This window comes from Triticum urartu, chromosome 7A (assembly GCF_056163025.1).
Source record: "Triticum urartu cultivar PI428250 chromosome 7A, HENAU_Tu73, whole genome shotgun sequence".
Taxonomy (NCBI): Eukaryota; Viridiplantae; Streptophyta; class Magnoliopsida; order Poales; family Poaceae; genus Triticum; species Triticum urartu.
The window spans coordinates 746,668,998-746,674,682 of record NC_141879.1 but is presented as its reverse complement, the minus strand read 5'-3'; the positions used below and the strand labels follow the sequence as shown (position 1 = coordinate 746,674,682).

General features: G+C 42.6%; 1 long non-coding RNA gene across 1 annotated transcript; it reads right to left on the bottom strand.

Moving 5' to 3' along the window:
• Window positions 1-616: 616 nt before the first annotated feature.
• Window positions 617-3,569, bottom strand: LOC147962718 (uncharacterized). The gene is made up of 2 exons (XR_015611029.1): window positions 3,058-3,569; window positions 617-1,138 (listed from the first exon to the last, which is right to left on the bottom strand). It is a non-coding gene; the product is annotated as an uncharacterized LOC147962718 (long non-coding RNA).
• Window positions 3,570-5,685: the final 2,116 nt, after the last annotated feature.

Sequence of the window (5,685 nt, the reverse complement as noted above, 5' to 3'; positions counted from 1 at the left end):
ACGACATGAAGCTTGCATGATGTCAACATTAGGGAAGTATATATACGCACCTTGTACGTGTTGCTATCACTAGTGTTTCGCTTGTGTCCGTAGCTAGCGGTATAAATAGCTTTTCCTATAGGATCTAGCCTTATACTTTTTTCTGTGCGGGGTGCTCTGGCCTTATACGTGTGTCTCTGAAAGCAGAACAGATCAACCGTGGCCTCTGTACTTGCGCATCTCACCAAAAAGCAATCGGTAAGCCATAGCACCTGAGCCAGCGTGCGTATTCTCTTCCTGAACGAAAATATTTGATATCAGCGTGTGTGATTGGGGTCTGCGTCAAAGCATGCAGCTGGATGTCCGGAGTTTTATGTTTGGACGCCTCTTTTCACACAAACCCAATATGATTGCAATTTCTGAAAATCTTCATCTCTTCTCTACTACTATTAAACAAGCAAACATATTCTTCACTATGCCCACCCGGATAAATGTACACAGGCCAAACAAGACAAATTACCACCCCAAGATCAGGCATCTAACCGTTCACATAAAACTCCGCCCTCACCTGTGTACCTTTAGCAATTTACAGTAGCGGACGAGACTCTGCCATCAAACAGTTCCACCTCCCCCGAAAGAAAAAATCAAACAGTTCCACCCATTGCGTCCGCGTCCAAAAGAAAATACATACGAGCCAATCAACATGTCCGCCTCATAACAAAATTAGCTACAATTACAACAATTAACACGTTCGCCTCACAAGTGGCTAAACTTACGGGAATCAGCTGGATCTCCTGCCTTTGCCCACCTCGGACGTACGTCACAGCCGGCCAGCCTACCCTGCGCCCTCGCCGCCATGTGCAGCGGACGACGGCTGCGCCGACGAGCTTCTCGCGGCAAACTTCTGCCGAACGCAGGTGCAGACTATCCTCTTGTGCGCAATATTCAGTCAATTCTATCCCAGTTAATATCGATGTCTTTCTTCGATGTCGCCGTTCAGACTTCCTTCGATGTCTGCATTCAGACACACTGCACACTGCAGTGAGACGGCGGCGCCGCCAAGCCACGTACTGTTGCGCCATGGCCGCCCATCCACTGTTGGCCATCGCCGCCTAAAGCAGCCACCGACGTCGGCGCCGACGAACTGCAACGCAACTGCCTGCACCAAAGGAACACGTATGATTTTACATGATATTCAATTGAGTCAACGATTTTACAAAAGATTCTATTTAACATATACTCCCTCCATCTCAAAATAAGTGTCTCAACCTTAGTACAACTTTGTACTAGAGTTAGTACAAAGTTGAGACACTTATTTCGGGACGGAGGGAGTATGTGCGTACTTCGTTGCTTCCCTAATCCCTGTCATATTTGCATCTTTATAACAATGTTCTTCACTCTCAAATTTGCACATTTAGAACAATGTGTTGATAAATGCACCATTTTTGTACAAACCATAACCGATCTACATGCTATGACTTCAACATGAATTTTAACAGTGCATCAAACTGGAGCCCTCCATCATATTGTTTTAACAGTATAGTAGTCGAATCTGTATGACCGAATGAATAAAACCCAATCAGTATGATCTATTTATAACCTGGTCCAAGAGAGTGGAGAAGAAAACGCGGTCCAGAATATGCATTTTTCTGTACATAAATGAGGTCATCTTATATTATCAAATTTGCATATTAGATGGCTGCGGGATAAAAAAAAAAATGAAACCAAACATATAGGCTTGGCAACAGTTTAGATTTTGCAAGAGAAGACCTACTAAAGTAACTGGTGTATTCAGAAATTAAGTGAATAAGTGCCTGGTCATTTTGGCCAAACCAAATCCAATACTATCAAGAAGTAAACCTGTCAATTGCTTCATCTGTACTCCTTCCGTCTAGGTGTATAAGTCACATTACAAAAACCAAATAATCCCAAAACACTTAGGCGCGGTGCATTAACTCCCACCTCGTTTCTTGTTTCTTGACATATCAATCAATAAGAGATGCGAGTCGTGCATGCATTCAATGACTTGAGACTACCAAACACCCCATGCAGTGGTTAGTTCATTTCATGCAATGCTATTAATTAGCAAATAAACATTAAGTTCTCTCGTTTCCCCATCTTCCTTGGTCACGGTGCACAACCTAAGATGACTTGTTCACCTAGACGGAGGAAGTACAACGTTCAAAAGCTTCGGGTTGATGTATATGGCAGGCAGGTATGCCTCCCCATTTAATCTTTGGGTTTATTCCAGAGTCCCAAAATTTATAGATGCAACAATTTCCATGACTCTTAGATGGTCTTCAATATCCATTTCTTGTCAGCCTACAAAAGTACTTTTGTTATAACCGGGGTCCGGGACAAAGAAATATATCTAAAAGGTTGTGCTATATCATTGAATAACACTTGTCCACCTGCGTAAGTACTACTGAAGATGCCAGAGATGTTTATGGACTTCTAATAACGCAAGTTATTCCAAGAAAGGAAATTTTTAGGTCATACACTCTTTTGTCCAACCACCGTCCTCTATATGACAGCCATACCATCATCATTATCCTACATTATGAATTATTCATTCTTCAAGCTGTATTATCCTACAGTCATACATACTTATCCTATTGTATTATCCTACATGCTTCTCTTCATCCTCTTTGATTTGTTGTAAAGCTCGCATTTGGAAACTTAACCCTGAACTTCTAAAAACATGCTTTCATTTTTTTAAAGTAAATTTCTTTGGCAGGATCAAGCCAAATCAACCTCATCCGTCTTGGTCCCTAGCGCCCCTAACCACCCGGAATTCAAATCCACCAATCAATCAACTTTATCGCAGTATGGTTGCCTCAAGAATATTAACTAGCTAGAATCCCCACTCCTAATAGCTGATGCACCGAAGTTAAGAACGTCTAATGGAACAGCTTACTCCAAGATTAGACTGTACGAAAATAGGATCACCCCAACTTCTAATTTTTCTCCCCGATTCTAAAATGACTCTCATGCTTAAACCTAGACTACTGAGAACATATGTACTATACAGGAATGGATAACAATTAGGGATTAGCAGAAGCGGGTAATGGGGAGTACCTCAAATCAGAAATAAGCAGATATGGAAGCCGAAGTGGGGAATATATTGTCTACCGGCGCCGGCTTGCACTTGCAGGGACCAGCCACCGCGACACTGCTGCCGGACCTAGGCAGGGCAGGGCGCAGCCCCGTCGCACGCACAGGGTGGTGGGAGCCACCAACGAGCGAGACGGAGAGGGAGGGACAGGACGCGGAGGTTGCGACGCACGATTGCCACTGCCGCCAATCTGATGGAGACGAGTGCCGCGCCCAGCGACCATGCCGAGCTCGAGCGGATCCTTGGGCACTTCGGTGACAGACTCGACGAGAAGGGGCCGAGAAGAGTGGGGAGAGTGCGAGCCTGCGAGACCTCGCTCCGGTGATGGGGACGAAGAGGAGGGGCGGCCTGAGGAGGTAGAGAGAGAGAGAGAGAGAGAGAGAGAGAGAGAGAGAGAGAGAGAGAGAGTGTGTTGGGGGCTTGTAGCCACCATGGAATAGGGAGCAGTGGGGAGACAGTGAAGGGATAAGGTTAGGGGCAGGTTGGTGAGACGAGGTGAGGAGAACTGAGAGGGAGAGACAAGTGTGCTCATTTTTCTTTTTTGAGGGGTCATTTATTCTCTTTTCTGAGTTGGTATTTTAGCCCTTTTGGTCTAAGTCAGATCAGATATTGCGTCCGATGTTGTCCAATTCATTTTTTATCCCTAGTGCTTTTGGTCATTTGGTTTTTATTCAGCATTGGACTTTGTCCAATTCTTTTTTATCAGGTGTGTCCAGTTTGACTATGTGGATGTGCGATCGTTTTATGCAGTCACAAGGGGTAAAAAGAAGTATTCATTCACAATCATTTTGAAAGTTTTATAAAACTATTAAGATTTTTCCGGTATTTGTTATCGAACCTATCAAAATTTAATAATCATGCTAGTTGTGGTCTCCGAATGTTAAATTTCATGGAGTACCTACTGGGCGGTATTTTGTCCGACACTCATATGTTGCTGTATAGGTTGATTCATTGCCAGCCATATAAAGGTTTTGATTTTGAAATATGTCAAGTTCAGTTCAAATTTATTTATACTTAGATTTTCTTCAGCATTATTTTTAGGTTAATTTTTAAATTTATGCCATGAATTTGTTTTTTCAGTTTTACAAGTATTTGTTAAGACAACTGAAAACTTTTATGTTTCGCAGTGAGTGTTTTTGGAAGTGTTCAAGGTCATCAAGAAAATTTTATGATATTAACACTTGAATAGGATTATATGACACTAACACGTATGTAACATTTTCACTCTTTATGATAGTCAGGTGGCAATAAAAATAAGGAGAGAAACAATGAAATCCTTGACGAGGACCTCTAATTCCTAAAAGGATGACCTTCGTATTTTCTTGATTTTACCACCTGCTTGCAAGTTGGAAACTGTGTTCAAATATATTTGTTGTAGGTTGTACCCTAGATGTGTAGAGAATCTTGCCTTGTGCAAGAAAACGTGCATGTAAAAGAGTAAACTTTATGCGTTAATTAAGACGTGCGTTGCACGTGCACATTTACTAGTCCCTATAGGAAGCAACAATTGCCGATGCCACGCGGTTATAAATATGATATATTTGGTACCTTCCGTTGCCACTGCGTGTTGGCCATCCGCGCAACGGGGAGATGCGCGGAGGGGCACCATTCACGTTGGGAGCCAGTCGGCCGCTGCCTTGATGAAAGAACCTTCGCAAATGAGGCAACTAGGCCGCATGGATCAAGGCCGAGGGTCACGTAAGTTGCACACCCCATGTGTTAAATAGTTGATGTTGGATGCCCTGCAAAAAAAAAAGATAGTGCCTAGTTATATCATACACTGCCGGCCAGGGAGTGAAGGAGGATAAACTATGACACATGTGTGCCACCATATTAAAATAGAGGACCTAGAAGGATATTTAGTAATCTTATTGGACTAGGAATGTGTGATATATCTTTCTCCCATTGCAATACACGGACATGTTTCCTAGTATTGCAAAAATGGCTATTAGCTTTGTTTTGGGACGCCATCTGTGGCTCTTTGATCCACCTAGTAACCTTTGTATTCCCAAAAGTCTTGTCGATTAAATAAAGTGTGCTGTCTCGGCTCAAAGAAAAAAGACACGAACTAACAAATTAGCGGTAAGACATAGGTTAATAAATCGGATGACTAATCTGGTCTACTGAGATATTGCAAAACCATTGTGACAAATACTCACTATTAGGAAAAGGGCTATAGATGGAAATGACACTAATGACGCACCAAACATGTGGTGCGCCATTAGTGTCCAAATACTAATGGCGCACCACATCTACGGTGCGCCATTAGTAACAAATTTTTTTTAAATTTTTTTCAAAACTACTAATGGCGGACCGCTCTCACGGTGCTCCATTAGTAAAAAAATTTAAATTTTTTTCAAAACTACTAATGGCGCACCGTGGGAGTGGTGCGCCATTACTAGTAGTAACTTGGCCCAAACATTCGCCCGAATGCACCCCCTCCCCCCCCCCCCCCCCCCCCCCGTGGACCGCCTTCTCAGTTTCAAAAAAAGTAAAAGAAAATGATAGAAATGTCAAAAAAAATAAAATAAAATAAGATTCCCATGTGATATGTGGTCTAGTTGTTAGCAAAATTAACAAACATGAATTTT